Source organism: Amblyomma americanum, chromosome 1 (assembly GCF_052857255.1).
Source record: "Amblyomma americanum isolate KBUSLIRL-KWMA chromosome 1, ASM5285725v1, whole genome shotgun sequence".
NCBI classification, from domain to species: domain Eukaryota; kingdom Metazoa; phylum Arthropoda; class Arachnida; order Ixodida; family Ixodidae; genus Amblyomma; species Amblyomma americanum.
In genome coordinates, this window is record NC_135497.1 from 59,836,764 (window position 1) to 59,853,396 (window position 16,633).

General features: G+C 50.6%; 1 non-coding gene across 1 annotated transcript; it reads left to right on the forward strand.

Moving 5' to 3' along the window:
* The first annotated feature begins 14,060 nt into the window (after positions 1 to 14,060).
* Positions 14,061 to 14,144, forward strand: TRNAL-UAG (transfer RNA leucine (anticodon UAG)). Its single transcript has one exon. It is a non-coding gene; the product is annotated as a tRNA-Leu (tRNA).
* Positions 14,145 to 16,633: the final 2,489 nt, after the last annotated feature.

The following is a 16,633-nucleotide window of genomic DNA, read 5'->3' on the forward strand; positions in this document are numbered from 1 at the left end:
GTCTGACAAGCCGCACCGGCGGCTGTGTTTGAAACAGCCGCCTGCCAGTGCAGTGGAAGCATCGCTTAAGCGCAGCGCCACTGCGCCGACTCACCGCGATCTAACAATGTAACACATTTTGCATGGTTGCGTAGTCGGAGAGAGAGAGAACAACTTTATTTGCCACTTGAGGGTTGGGAGTTAGGGCAGATGGGCTAAGTGTGGCCCCCAGGTGGGGGCGACGACTTGAGCCCACGAGACGAGTGCGAGATGTGTCTACTCGTCTCATCTTGCAAGAAGGTGGGTCGATCCCTCCAAGGAGAGAGCTGGCAGTAAATGTTTGTGGGGGCGGGTTACCCTTGCATTCCCAGAGGATGTGTGCCTGGGTGGCAAACACTCTGTGGTCGCAATTAAGACAGACGGGGTCATTCTACCCGTCAGTGATGAGATATAGTCGAGAATGACTGAGAATCGAATTGGTCTGCAGTCTGCGAAGCATGGTGGCTTGCGTTCCGTCTAGGTCGGGGTGGGTAGGCGAGTACACGGGTCTTGTCTCCTTGTAGAAGTTGGTGATTTCCGCATAGGATAGGGGGCCTCGGCTAGAACATCCGGGTTCGAGGGGTCGGCTGCCCGGTTGGTTACGCCTCGGGCTAAACAGTCGACCCTCTCGTTCCCAGAACACCCCGCGTGCGCAGGTACCCACAATAAGCTTACAGTGCGGTCGAGATTGCAGCCGCGGAGGATGTGTGCGGCTGGTAGACAAATTGAGTTCGTCCAGAAATTTTGAATTGCTCGTTTAGAGACACTGAGAATCGTGGGTGTGCGAGGATCTGCGATGACCACCGCAATCGCGAACTCTTCGGCAGCGGTAGTTTGTGCGCCCTTTGGCAGCGTTGATGAGGGTTGTGGTTGGCGTGGCTGCGCAGAACACGTAGTCGGAATAAGAATAGAATCAAAGTCGGCGCAGATATGGAAGTGAAAGATAATGTACTCAGATCTGGAACAGAGTCCTGTTTAGAGTATAAGCAGTCCTGGAATTGATTCCTCCGCATCAATCAAATTGATCACCTCTAAAATTTTTGCAGAATCCTTTCCGCGTGTTCAAATGGGATAGGCAACCAACAACTTTACTGCCTGCCAGATGTGATATTACAATAAAGTGGGCACAAACGTTATTGCTGCTTTAACTTTGGAGTCTATTCAGTCTGGAACTTATATGAAATGTGTACAGCACTGTGAAGCTGGCAAGTATTAAAAAAAGGACAACAAAAATCAGAAGGAATGCTCGCATCAGGATGGCTATAGTTTTTGGCTTGCTATCGTCAGAAGTAGGAATACAGACTAGCTCATGGCAAGCAGGGCCCAACTAGCAAAACGGCGGTCGAAGCACGTTCAGAGATTGAGAAACTGAAGGATTAAGTTCAATTTCTTTTTTACATTCTGACCTTCTTTATGCGATTGCAACTGAACTAAACCTAATTTTCCAGCGGCTTATTTTAAATTAGGGACGCTCGCAAGCACGAAGACACGTTTTACGCTCGCAAAACAGCAAGCAACATCAGTCTTTCTTTCAGTGGCCTGTGTTTTTGGAACGCTGCCATCCACGCCAACATGTTTTGTGGGCATTTCGCCACAGTTCCACATGGGCTAATATTTCTCTTTTGCTGAACCTGAAGCCATTACATTGCGACAAATAAACGAGTACACGACCAGCAGTGCTTGACGAGGGTTTGGAGACTGGGATGAAAATGTGTGTAGTTGCGGAAGCGTTTTAGGTTTTTCCTCATACCAAATTCCCAGAAAGAGTACAGGCTGTCTGCCGGTTCAACACCAGCGCAAAGAAGGCAGATAGTAACCAGCTAAGCATGGGCTACTTTCGTCCATAATCTACATTTGCGTGGTTCAATCTGTGATGAAAAGGTCCACACCAAATCGCGTTTAATGTCCCAAAGCGACTCAGGCTATGAGGGACGCCGTAGTGAAGGGCTCCGGAAATTTCGACCACCTGGGGTTCTTTATCGTGCACATGACATCGCACAGTACGCGGGCCTATAAAATTTCGCTTCAATCGAAATTCGACCGCCGCGGCCGGCATGGATCCCGCGTCTTTCGGGGCCAGCAGCCGAGCGCCATAACCACTAAGCCACCGCGGCGGCCCAGAAACCATTTTAATTTTGTTCATAGTGAAATGGAGTTTGAAGTAACTCACGTGTTTTTTTTTCTATAACGAGGTCATGATCTGACTTCGGGTAGAAATAGCGCTGCTCAGATGAAATGCAAGTTCCCGCTCATTTTTACAGACAATATTCGCTCAGTAAAGCTTTGTAGGGGGTCGAATATTCTTAAACCCCAGTTTGAGAATATTCGCTCGAAGAAGTGATCAAAACTGTTCCACTGTCTTTTCCATAGAAAGAAACGCAATGTAAATCTGGCCAAAAGGAGTCATCACACGCTGTTTGGAAACAAAGTCGCCCTCCAGAAAGCAAGATAGCACGCCGCGGTGGCTCAGAAGTTAGAGCGCTCGGCTACTGATCCGGAGTACACACTGTTCTAGCGCGACCGCGGCGGCCGCGTTTCGATGAAGGCGAAACGCAAAAAGGTGAGCAGTGCCATGTCAGTTCACGTTAAAGATCGCCAGCTGTCCGAAATTATTGCGGAGCCCTCCACTACGGCACCTCTTTGCCCCTTTCACTCTCTCGTTTATCCCTTTTCTTACGGCGAAGTTCAAGAGTCCACCGAGGTGTGATACAGATACTGCGCGATTTGTTTTCATCAAAACAAATTTTTTTCATATCGCGGTTGTATTGCTTATATTTAGCGTTAGGTCACTGCATACTGTGGCGGCACGAACCCCTTAACCTCTTTCTCTGCTTTAGTCCAGAACTGTTCGCATACACGGAAAGCGGAGAGCGATTGACGAAGTCACTCAAGAGGCCAACATCTTGTGTCATAGATTTCAGCAAAGGTGCGAAGAATGGGGCACCCATTAATGATTTGTTTTTATTTCGTATTGAGGCTACGTGCTTTTCATACAAAGGGAGTGGGCGTATCTCCTCGCACCAGCATACCGGGCTCTTGTCGGTTCACAACTGCTTTTCTTTTAAAGCGACAGCTTTACTACGCCAGCCAGCGTGCCACGTCCCGGAGTGACTCTTCAACTGCGGAAGAGACTGGTCTGAGTTCTCGAGAGTGTCGGAATGAGACGCTGTGTAGACGACGTGCCGAGGAAACGATGCTTTCGCAATTCAGCTAGGGTTAAGCAGAGCTGAAGCACAGCCATTTTTTTCAACCTGCTTTAAGCCTTATTTGATCAGGGAAGCTTGTGTCTCTTCATGCCGCTGTTATTCTATGACTCGCCGCAAACAAAGCACAGTTGTGGCATGCATTGTTGTTGGCCTTCCCAGCTGCCACGTCATATCTTGTCTCAATGAGCGCACACGCGAAAGCAGCAGCCGGGGCAGCTTTCACGCTCCCTATTCCTGCAATTTTTTGTTAGTGAGAAAACAGCGTATTCCGGCAGCTACTGCCCTGCAGGTACAAAATAGGCCTAGAGATTAAGTCCGCTGTTGGACACTAACAATACAGCAGTTGTAATTACGCCGTCGTTTTGTAATGATTGCTGCTACCATTATAGTTACAGCCGGCTCTGGTTACCTCAGCCTGCTTTGTTCATTGAGAATCCATGTGCCCGTTTTATTACCTTCCCCCTCCACAAATCAGCGACACTGGCCACGTCACACCACGCGTGGCGCGCAAGAGAGCAGTAAGAGTAACCGAAAAAGCCACTCAGGACTCGCAGCGCAGAGAGGGCGTCATGATAACCTTATTAGCTGGCGTGGTTGGTGGTGGCGTGTGCCTGCGTGCGCGCGTATGTGTATGCGTGCGTGCGTGTATGCGTGCACGCGTGTGTGTGCATGCGTGAGAATGCGTGTGTGCAGACGTGCGTGCATGCGTCTGCGTGTGCGTGCGGGTGTGTGTGCGTGTCCGAAGAAAAATAGAGTGCCCTCTTCGCTCCATCGGTTTGTGCTCATGCGTGTTTATTGCGCTTATAAGAGTGCCATGAGGTACTTAAAAGTGCTTTAACACCAGCTGGAATGCGCGTGGACCCCCCCCCTCCCTCTCACACGTGCTCTCACTGATGCTCAATTTTTTAAGTTCCTAAAGACGAGGGGAAAGGTACGACTTTGACCAAACTCACTAGACAAGAGCACAGGTCATAAAAGAAGCCAACGAGAGAGTGCTTTCTACGTATTTTTGGGGAAGGGGTTTCAACCCCATCGCAGGCCACCGGTGTTGGGGATTGCACTTCAGCGCTACAGGTGCCACCAGAGTTCGAGGGGCCCTTGAGTAGGCTAACTCGTTGAGCCCCGCAGGTCCCGTCTCCGAATGACGTTGTCGGACTCCGTTAAGTACGAAAACTACAGTACGGTTTATTATCATTTTTACAATCATAAGAATCAAAAGTGTGGATATGAAGCTGCACTCGCTGTCGTGTTTTATATCGTTCGCCGTCCCTAGATTCTTTAGGTTGAGTACGCCCTCGCCGGGGTGGGAGTGGCCTGCAACTTTCACTCGCGCGCACAAACTCACGCCACCGCACATATGGACACGCCCCAGTCACATGCCGAGCACGAGAGAGAGAAGGATGCCGTCGGGATCATGCCGATTGCGGTAGATGACGTCAACTGGCCAGTCGAAGGTTCCCACACGCCGCCGGCAAATGTACTTCAATAGATGACCGCCGACACGCAAGGCCAGAATGCAAAATCTAGTAGAGAAGCTGAAAGGCGTCGCTTGTCCATTGAGATGCCTGCGAAGAATGCGGACGATGACCGCCAGCCCGCCGCTGTCCTCCCAACGCCTTCGAGCCAACGGAAACGAGGCCCCTTTGTCCCCCGGAAGGCTTCTCTTAAACTCATTGTGTCAATGCTGCACCTCGTCACCGTAACCTGTACCCAAAGCTGCTACAGCTGTTTTCCACAAAAATTCTGCAGCCTCACTTCGTTCGGTTAACCTCCACATAACACAAACATCTGACTGACCACGCGCCGCTAAACACGGGTACATAAATGCGTACAAATACACGCACTTTCATTGCCCCTGCAATGCATTAGCTACACTGTCGTTAATGTAGCAACAAACCCTTGGTATCTAAACCAAGTTTGACACGCCCTAATCTACTCAACACACAGAAGCAAAGATGTGCCAAAATTGATAGCCAAAAACGTTCTGCCGCGAACAGTCAAAATTAAGGAATCAACGTCCCACCTACACGACTCTAGCTGCATTCCTGTGAGTGCACTTGCCATTTGGCAGCATGACAACTTGGCACTCTTCATTGCCAAGTCAATGGTACAACTTTTATCGAAGTTATAAGAAAATACAACATCCGATCAACTTCGATTCACTAGCCCAAAAGAAAGTAGCCTTTTGCTCTCCGATTTTACACACATAAAAAAGAGGAATCAAAAACATCTACTTCGAATGGCTGCGCGGGGTGGAAACTGACTCACCACCCCCGCGTTGAAAGAATTACTCATACAGACGCGCCCGCCGATGAGGCGCTCTGACTGATTATACTGCTGTCCACTCGTGACAAAAGCTACTTAAAAAACCCATTCCTGATCGCTACTGTAATCTCTACAAATCCTCGACGCGGTCAGAAGGCCTTGGTAGCGCATGCAAAGGTGAGAACCTACAATGGGTGTTGTGCTCTGACCAGCGCAGGAAGATCCTGTTTGATTTCGCCCCAAGCCCGAAGTTCGGCTACCCTTTCGCCCTGCGCGCTGCCTAGAATACAGCGCCGAATGTGAAGGAAACATCTTTCTTCCCAAGTGCGCGCGTCCGACAAGCCTGTATTTGTGGTCTCTGTACCACGATCCCTACGCTCGCATGCGCCGAGTGTCGCGCAACCCACATAGTTCTGATCCTTTGGCCCCTTTGCCTGGTGTCTCACCGCGTTTTTGTCAGGCGTGCGCGGCCTGAGTCTTCTTGCAGGCCGATGCCCCTTGAAGCATTATGCGCCTGCTCTGGTCGGAAAACGCGCTCTTCCCTTTCCGTTAACCCGCCGCCGTGGCTCAGTTGTTAGGCCGCTCGGCTAATCATCCGGAGTTCCCGGGTTCGAACCTAACAGTAGCGGCTGCATTTTTATGAAGGCAAAACGCTAAGGCGCCCTTGTGCTGTGCGATGTCAGTGCACCTTAAGGGCCCATTCACACTTGAGAGTCGCAGAGGTCGCGCGCCTGTTTTGGTCGAAAAGCGACAGTCGCAAACGGTCGCGTTGGTTGAAAAGCGACATTCGCGGGCCAGTCGCCAGCTGTTCCATTTTGCAGCCCCGTGGCTTCGAGTCGCAAACCGCTGAACCAGTCAGGGAGCGAGCCGAGCTTTCGGCTACGACGCCGCTCCAGGGTGCGCCCTAGTCGTCGCTAAGCCTGCCGGTTTCACATCGATGCCGCAGCTGAGGGCGTTTCGGAACTGACCAGCGCTGTAACCAAGACGCTACCTACGTCACCGCTTTGTTGTGAGCCCCGTCTCATGATAATATAAAAATATGTTCTATTTCCGCGACGCCTTCAGCAGCGAAGAAAGCAGACGCCAGGCGATCGAGCCGCTTTGGGCAACAGCAGCAAAGCGGCTATGAGAAGAAATTTGCTTGTATCCAGCAGCTCGGTATTGGTCAACGACCCTCAAATTTGATTCATTTTTTTTTTAATTCGACTTCCCAGATCATCGTATGAACACGAACAACATACTAGCGCATTTTTCTGACGATAGCGGCTGGCTGGCAGGACGCTTGTACGACCGCGGTGCACATTGCCGCTTTATCTTCCTCTTCGCTTCTGTTGTCGCAGAACATTGCTAATATCGAGGGACCAAAGCACTTTCGAAGGCCAAGCGCAAGCGCAGGAGACGCGGCCAAAGCAGACGAAACTCTCGAAAGAGCACGAACGGCGTCATTCCCAAGAGTTCTCATTTCAAACCAGACTAGAACGAGAAGACGATCCCCAGGTCGCCTTTGGAAATGTGAACATCGGTGCTGTCGAACTGCGGTGTAGTCGCAGGCCACTGCTGGTCGCGCGACCTCTGGCACTCTCAAGAGTGAATGAGTCCTATGGATCCCCAGGCGGTCAAAATTATTCCGGAGCCTTCCACTACGGCACCGCTTCTTTTCTTCTTTCACTCCCTCCTTTATCCATTCTCTTGGGCGCTGTTCACGTTTCCAACGATACATTAGACCGATACTGTGCCATTTCCTTTCCCCAAAAATCAATTATTATCATTCTTTTCCGTTACTATGGTCAACTTTAAAAGCACCTGCGCGTGCCGCCTGACCAGTAACTGTAGCTGCATGATTAAAGGTCCAATGCTGTAAGGATTTTCTTTTCCTTCTGCCGCATTCCTATATGTGCTAACATTATCACCTGTCTACGCACTTGAATTTAGGACTTGACTATCAATCCGCTTTTTCTCGGTTCTAGTCCTTTTTCCTTTTATTTCACATAGACTGCTCCGTGCGCGTCTCCTGATCAGAACTAGTTTCCTCTAGTATTGAAGCGAAAACCTTCGCTACGCTAGTCAACAACGCGCTTCGCGCAAGCCGGAGTATGTCGGGGCATTAGTGACGGCACGCACGGCGGAGATGGCCGAAGCCGACTCCGTCGCATGAACTTTCGCCGCTGCCGCGCGTGACGTCTTTTTCTCTCTCTCGCTCCCTTGTCACTACTGCGCATGCGCCACTAGTAGCACCGAGCCGCAGGTGTTCAGCCGCTGCGCAGCGCTGCGCCTTTCCTCAAAAACCAACTTTCAATTTTCAGTTCTCTCTTTCTTCTTTCTCTCCCTCCTTTATCCCTTCCTTTACGGCGCGGTTCGGGTGTCCACCGAGATAAGTGAGACGGTTACTGTGCCATTTTTTTCCTCAAAAACCAAACAAACCAAGTAAGCCGACGGCGTTCATAGAGTTCATTGGGGTTGACAACTTTATAGAGGCCGTTCATTTTCACGAAAGGAAAGGCGCACAACCGGCTCCGTGGGCCAGTGGTGACCTCAATCTCGCTTTAATGTACGTGGCGTTGGTGTCCAACTGCAAAAGCCTGCATTGATTGCGTTCCGCACACTGAATAGGCAACGCGCCCTCCCTGCCACCCTGGGAGGTGGCATGCAGTTAATGGTTGATCGCGAGAGATAGATCACCAAATGACCGCCGCGGCCTAGCTATTGCTACAGTGCCGCATGTCAGCCACAACGGTGTCGGCGCTAATGCGTTCAGCCATATCTCTCTCTCTCACCACCGCCACATGTATCAAAGCACAAATGAGGCGTCTGCATATCCAGAGAGCCAGTTATGCGCCCTTCCGTTGCTCAAAGGTATCGCCGTGTAGAACATTGACAACGCCAACGAAAACAGTGAACGCCGACATCATTCGCATTGTATATCCTGGATTAGCTGAGCTAATCCACGTTAATTTTTTCACTCGCAACTTGCAAACCTTCATCATAACCAAAGCTGGCCTCCTTGTCTCTTTCCTCTGAAACGGATTGCTTATCTAGAATCGCGATCGAAACACGGTAGAACCCGACTGCAGCTGCCGCGTTCCATTGGAAGCGAAACGCTAAGGCGTCCGCGTGCTGTCCGATATCAGTGCAGGTTAAAGACCCTCAGGTGGGGGGAAATATTCCAGAGCACACCACTCCGACACATCTTTCTTTTTAGTCCCTCCCTTGTCCCTTCTCTTATGCGCGGTTTCGGTGTAAGGCGATATGTGAGACAGATACTGCGCCATTTTCTTCCCCAAAAACGAATTTTCAGTTTCGCGCCGGGGACGCTCAATTACGTCAAGACATTGATTTTGGTCCAAATAGCGAAGGTGAAATTTCGGGAGTAGCCCGGGACAAATTTTTGAAAATGAAAACGGTTCATGGTTTATGGGGGTTTAACGTCCCAAAGCGACTCCGGCTACTAGGGACGCCGTAGTGAAGGGCTCCAGAAATATCGACCACCTGGGGTTCTTTTTTACGTGCACTTACATCACACAGCACACGGGCCTCTAGAATATCGCCTCCATCGAAATTCGACCGCCGCGGCCGGGATCGAACCCGCGCCTTTCGGGCTGGCAGCCGAGCGCCATAAACACTAAGCCACCGCGACGGCTTTTTTGGAAATGTCTCGGGTCGAAATTCTAGGTTGCCGTAGCGCCAGGGACCTTCAGTTAAGACTGGACATCGATTTTGGTCCAATGCAGCCGAGGTCAAATTTCGGGGGTTGCCGGGGTCACATTTTCGGAAATGACTCGGAGCGCATTTGTAGGACGCAATCGTGTTGGTCACGGTTAATTACGATCGGACATCGATTTTGGCCCAAACTTTAATTGGTTTTTTTTATTAGTTTTTTGGGGAAAGGAAATGGCGCAATATCTGTCTCATATATCTTTGGACACCTGAACCGCGCCGTAAGGGAAGGGATAAAGGAGGGAGTGAAAGAATAAAGGAAGAAGAGGTGCCGTAGTGAAGGGCTCCGGAATAATTTCGACCACTTGGGGATCTTTAACGTGCACTGACATCGCACAGCACACGGGCGCCTTAGCGTTTTTCCTCCATAAAAACGCAGCCGCCGCGGTCGGGTTCGAACCCGGGAACTCCGGATCAGTAGTCGAGCGCCGTAACCACTGAGCCACCGCCGCGGAGCCAACGTCAAATTTCGGGGGTGGTCCGGGCCAAGTTCGTGCCACTTGCTGCCACAGTTGCTATGGCAACTAGCGATACACAACGCGTGCCCATTAGATCCGACAGTCTAGGGCTACCCGCCGTGGTGTCTCAGTGGTTAGAACGCTCAGCTACTAATCCCGAGTACCGGGTTCGATCCCGACCGCGGCGAGGGGAAAGAGGGCTTATCATGGTTAGAGGGGCGTGCTCACACCATGTGGTAGACGTCTGAGAACGCGCATCCACATTGCGGACACTCCCCCTTAGAAGACGGATTTAAAATTGAGTTTGGTTTAGCTCTGGTTAACCCTAGTTGAATTGCGAAAGCTGCGTTTCCTCCGCACGTCGTCTACGCAGCGTCTCATTCCGACTCTTTCGAGTACTCAAAACTGGTCTCTTCCACAGTTGAAGTGACTGCAGAACATGGCACGACTTCTAGCCGCATCTTCGTTAGACTCTTCTCGAGTCATGCGGCGCGTTCTTATGCCGTCTCTTGAGCCCTTTGTCTCTTCCTCGCTTCATTCTTTCGTTGTTGCCTATCTTTTGCAATCTTTATAACGGCTAGAATCCACCGAGGCGAAGGCTCAGTGGTTAGGGCGCTCGACTACTGATCCGGAGTTCCGGGTTCGAACCCGACCGCGGCGGCTCCGTCTTTATGAAGGAAAAAAGCTAAGGCGCCCGTGTGCTGTGCGGTGTCAGTGCACGTTAAAGATCCCCAGGTGGTCGAAATTATTCCGGAGCCCTCCACTACGGACCTATTTGTTCTACTCTTCTTTCACTCCCTCCTTTATCCCTTCCCTTACGGCGCGGTTCTGGTGTCCAACGATATATGAGACAGATACTGCGCCATTTGCTTTCCATCAAAAACCAATTATTATTATTATTATTATTATTATTATCGACTGGCTACCGGTTTTAAGTTACTGGTGGTGGCTACCGGTTTTAAGTTGATTGCGACAGAAAGCGATAACCATTCAGTTGGCGGCGCCCCTCGCATGCGCTGTTGCTATCGCCGCAGCCGAGTTGTTTTCTTTTAAGTTCACAGATTCACCTAAATGCTTCTAAGTTTGCAGATATCTGTGAAAGCAATAAATATACTTTTTTCAATTACTCACTTCACCTACCACGTATAGAGCTGGTAGAAGAAAAGAAATGTGACAGTTAAGTCGGTGTTGTCTTCCGAAAAAATACAAATGCACCTTGCAGCCCTCTTTCCAGGCAGTCAGCTGAGCGCATAAATTCCATCGTTAGTAATGATTAACGAACTCAGCCGGCGCAATTTTGCGATTTTGCTAACTCCGCACACCCACCGCGATGGCTCAGTGGTTAGGGCGCTCGACTACTGAGCCGGAGTTCCCGGGTTCAAACCCGACCGCGGCGGCTGCGTTTTTATGGAGGAAAAACGCTAAGGCGCCCTTGTGCTGTGCGATGTCAGTGCACGTTAAAGATCCCATGGTGGTCGAAATTATTCCGGAGCCCTCCACTACGGCACCTATTTCTTCCTTTCTTCTTTCACTCCCTCCCATATCCCTTCCCATACGGCGCGGTTCAGGTGCCCAACGATGTATGAGACAGATACTGCTCCATTTCCTTTCCCCAAAAACCAATTATTATTATTATTATTATTATCGACTGGCGACCCGCCGCGATGGCTCAGTGGTTAGGGCGCTCGACTACTGATCCGGAGTTCCCGGGTTCGAACCCGACCGCGGCGGCTGCGTTTTTATGGTGGAAAAACGCTAAGGCGCCCGTGTGCTGTGCGATGTCAGTTCACGTTAAAGATCCCCAGGTGGTCGAAATTATTCCGGAGCCCTCCACTACGGCACCTCCTTTTTCCTTTCTTCTTTCACTCCCTCCCTTATCCCTTCCCTTACGGCGCGGTTCAGGTGTCCAACGATATATCAGACAGATACTGCGCCATTTCCTTTCCCCAAAAACCAATTATTATTTTTATTATCGACTGGCGCCTTTCCTTCCACCCCGCGGCGACGAAGGCCTATCCGCAGATGAAGAGGATCACCGCCGCCGTGCACAAGCTCACCGCTCGAGGCCAGGGCATCTCCCAGCAAGCCGCGCTGCGTCTATACAATGCCGCAGCTTTGGGGGCGGTGCTCTATGCGCTGCCGCTCATCACGGTGCGCAAGCCGTGCTGGAAGAAACTCGAGCTTCAGCACCGCAACTCCCAGCATGTGTGCCTAGGCCTGCCCAAAAACTCGCAGTGCACCGCAACGTTGGCCGAGGCTGGAGCGTGGCCACTTGAGCACCAAGCAGCGCGCAGGGCATTGAATCACATCGACCGGCTTCACCGCGCACCGGACGGCGGCTCGCTGCTGCAGCGGATGCGCTCGCACCCGCGCTCACGAATGGGCGCGGCGCTGCTCGAGTATGAGCAATTGACACAAGGCCCGCCCCCCTAAGGCTCCTGCGCGCCCTGGCCTGCTGCCTCGGAGGTACAGCGAGAGATCGTCGGCATTGCGGGAAAGCAAAGCACACCCCTCTGTGCTGTGCAGCAGCTGGCCAGAGCCGTCATACACGAGGAGCTCCAGGACCATCTCCTCGTGTACACCGACGACTCTGTGGCCCGCGACTGGCAGATGCCGGTGCTAGGAAAAACTTTTCCTTCCTTTTTACTATTATTTTTAATAAAACCACTACCACCACCATAATACGCCCGAGTTACCGGTTTCTAACCCGACCGCGGCGGCTGCGTTTTCATGGAGGGGGCGCTAAGGCGTCCGTGGGCTGTGCGATGTCAGTGCGCGTTAAAGATCCCCAGGTGGTCGAAATTATTCCGGAGCCCTCCACGATGGCACCTCTTTCTTCTTTCGCTCCCTCCTTAATCCCTTTCCTTACAGCGCGGTTCAGGTGTCCAACGACGTATGAGACAGATACTGCGCCATTTCCTTTCCCGCAAAACCTATTATTATTATTAATATTATTATTATTATTATTATTATTATTATTATTATTATTATTATTATTATTATTATTATTATTATTATTATTATTATTATTAATAATATTATTATTATTATTATTATTATTATTATTATTATTATTATTATTAATATTATTATTATTATTATTATTATTATTATTATACGCCGGCACCCTTTGATGCATTCAGTGGAATGCTGGGTGTGATCGACGCGACGTCTGCCATGGAGAGCGGCAGATGTGCGCTCCGTCCCGCGTTGCAGAGAGGAGGGAAGGAGGCATCCCAAGTTTGCTGCCTACTTCCTCCGTGACGTCACACACCTTGACTGAGCGGAATGAGAACGCGTACGCTGAAATCGCCTGCGCACTGAGCAGGGCATCAAAGTGGGTTCTGCATAGAACATCGGTGCACTTTGATGCATTCAGACTAACGCTAGGTGTGTTCGATGCGACGCCTGAGGTGGAGACCTCCAGTCGCTGGACCACAAACGTAGCTAGGGAGATGCAGCATTTTGCTTTCGACCAGGGTTAGCCGGAGCTAGACCACCAGCAATTTATTTCTTTCCTCTGTAGCAAGATACAACTAAACAATTACGACTGACGTAAGCCTCACCTCGTGCAATACGACAGCAAGCGAAACTGCGAAATTCGACTCGCCACGAAATTATTCCGGTACCCTCCACAAGGCACCTCTTTCTGCCTTTCTTCTTTCACTCTCTCCTCTATCCCTTCCATTACGGCGCGGTTCAGGTGTTCGCCGATGTGTTAGGAAGGTACTGCGCCATTTTCTTTCCCCAGAAAAACATTTTTCATTCACATGCTACCTGCTTACTTCTTATCCGAGGAAGGAGAGCGAGAGCGCGGGATTACGTCGCCCAGTTTACATCCGCAGCCGGGGAACAGTGGCCAGCGCCCGGGACCGCATCGCCGCCGCTCGGCTGAGAGCCCGCTTCCGCTGCCTTCGCGGCTGCTCGGTTACTTTTGGCAGAAACGCTACATGCATGCACAAACACTTGCACAGACTGAATATATTTTCATAAGAACAGCCGAGCCGTGGTCAGTACACTATTAGATTTCTGCCTGTTGACAAAAACTCTGTTGTGCCTTATGACGTGTTTGTGTTGATGGGACTATTCAGTCTTTGGAAAAGCCGTATGATGGACAGACATGCCGAGCCACCAAGATCGTCCAAATCTGTGTTTCGGGAACAGTGTGCGTTGGTGAGGAGTGTATATGCTGCTCGCGACGAACCTCCAAGCTGGCTGCCGTGCCTAGATGCTTGTGTGTGCGTCCCTGAATTTTGATGTTTTGATGGGGATGCAGTGGTGAGTTAGGGCTATGGGGGGCTCATATTAAGCAGCCCGGTAACTTGAGACGCGAACTAGTCTGATTGAAGTTTCCTCCTTTCTACAGAAGTTCTTCCATGCAATAAAGAAAAAAAAAGTGGTCAGAATGGCCGAGTGGTCTAAGGCGCCAGATTTAGGCTCTGGTCCTCGCAAGAGGGCGTGGGTTCGAACCCCACTTCTGGCAACGTTTCTTTTTTAGCTTTTTCTTATTTTGGACCTACAGTAAACATTGGACGTACGCAACACTAACAAAAATTTGTTGTTGTAAGGCTACCAAAAGGCTAACATCTATTGTTAAGCATTAAAACACATTTCTATTAAACAGCACTGCCCTGTTCCTTTTTTCTTTCCCCTGTAGTCGAATACAACGAAAAAATTACTGCTGACGTAAGCCTGAGCCCTCGCTCAGCACGACAGCACCCCAAAGGTGCGAGTGTGTGACTTAGCGAAAAACTGTATTGAGCTCTAGATTCGCTGATATTCTGCGGTCTTCAGATGGCTTCTTCCAGCTTCTTGCAGAACGGTCTGTTTCCTTTAGTCCAGGGTTCCGCTGGATGCTGCTGCCAGTTGTGGTTGTCGAATCAGACCTTCTTGGTCGATCTGGCCATCGCTGGAGAGCACTCCCTCTCATTGCTCCACACTCGGATTTGATATAACGGGTGCCACGTCTATCTTCTGGCATGCCAACGTTATGTGATACAGCATGGGTGTTTCGTGGCACCAGGGTCATTTGTCATTGTATTGTGGGGGATACATTTTGCTCAGTACGTTTAGGTTCGGGTACGAGCCCGTTTGTAGCTGTCTCCACGCGACAGAGACCTCTCTGCCAAGGGAGTTTTGCGGTGGTGGATACCGCTGTCTGCAGCCCTTGTAGTAATTTAGTATCGCCGAATAGTCTTGGGGTACAGGTTCGGTCCCCTCGAGGTCGCCTACGTTGGATGCTCAGTAATAAGTTTAGCCTCGAGCTATCCTGTACGCCTCTTGGTTGCCTGCCCTCACGTGTGTCCCGGCGTCCATACTATCGTATGCCTAATTGGTTGTTCGTTTGGTTGTCGTTGTGTTATGTGGTCTCAGGGGCGGAGTATGCGGAGCGCTCCGTGCCCTATTCTGCCGCGTAGGTAGTTGCTTCACGCCGTTTGTGAGTCTGTAAGCATTGTTAAAGGCCGTTTATACCGATAGCCCTCCGCTGCCTCTAGAGCGACCGCCGCTTCTTCAGCCTGGACTATCGCACAGTCGTCTACAGATGCGCTGGTGATCTCGCGTAGGTTCGAATCAATCACCGTTGCTACCGCGTTGATGTTGCTCTGCCCCGCTGCTCAGGCGTATCTGGATGCGTCCACGTATACCGTCGTTTCTTGATGTTTCTTGGGAACCGGCGCTGTGGTCCCGGGCGCTGGCCACTGCTCGACGGCTGTGAGTGTAAACTTGTTGTCGTAAGACCGCGCTCTCGCCCTCCTTCCTCGGATGATAAGCACATAGTATGTCCATGGCGAGCAATTCGCATCTTTTGGTCCCAAAACGCTAGCGGAGAGGGACGCACAGCTGGCAGTAAGGTACCCACACCCATACTTCATAAGGTACCAACATTCGTCCTATGTTGAAACACAGGCTTTCCACTCCCCCCGACATTAATGACAACTTTATTAACTGCTAATGAAGAGTGACAGAAAACTAAAGAGGAGATTTGGGGCAGCAGAAAAGATTACATCAGTACCACGTCCGTGTCTTGTACCGGAAAAGAACAAAAGACCAAAAGACAGCATCGCCATTTTTCAAGCTGAACCCATCAAACTGTACTCTATCTTTCGCCGTTTGTGTCATGTGTTCTGTTCTTCCAACTCATGTTTCAGCTCTTCCTGCGGAAGCCCTACTTCACGGGATCGAACCCAACCAAGAATTTTTGCACCGTTCCTGACCTCGAGGGTGCAGAAATGAAATAAATCCTGGCGCGACTGGGTTTTGAACCCGCGACGGCCCGAACATATCAGCTTAGCCGGGCACTGATGCAGACCACTATGCTATCGCCGCAGCTGCCCCACCCTGAGTTAAACTGCGATGCACTCTCGAGCTGTACACTTATACCCTCAACTCTACACTGAATGGCACCCGGAAGCGTTTATTCCTAGATATACGAAATGCAATAGCATTGCAGATCTAATCCAGATTGTCTGGGTATGCCCTTCCTACAACGACCAGAACAGAAAATGTAGAATTACTGGGAGACTTAATTACTCAACCAAGAAGCAAAAGCACAACGCAAAACCATCGATATCGCCCTGACTGCAGCCGAGTCCCAAGGGATTCCGGCCAATGGTTAGGGGCATGGAGGAAGGAAAGATCTCAGGAGAGGCGGCTACGTCACATTTGTTGAAGCCGCTCAACCCTTCTTACCCCCTACTTGGCCGCCGTATCGGCGATCTTGCGCATGCGCAGCAGACAATGTAGCAGGCGACGCCGATGCGCCTAGCGTTACCAATGGCTGCGTATTCGGCCAGAGACTCCCAGTAGTCCTTGCGTAAGCTCGTGACGTCCAGTATACTTTTTCCCGTGCAGTTCGGATAGTGAAGGCCTCTCCTGAGCTTTCCTTCCTCCATGGTGTGGGGAATGAATGTGGTTGTAGGCTAAAGCCTTCTCCCCCGTCGTATTTTACGGGTGCGAATAACAGTTATTTTG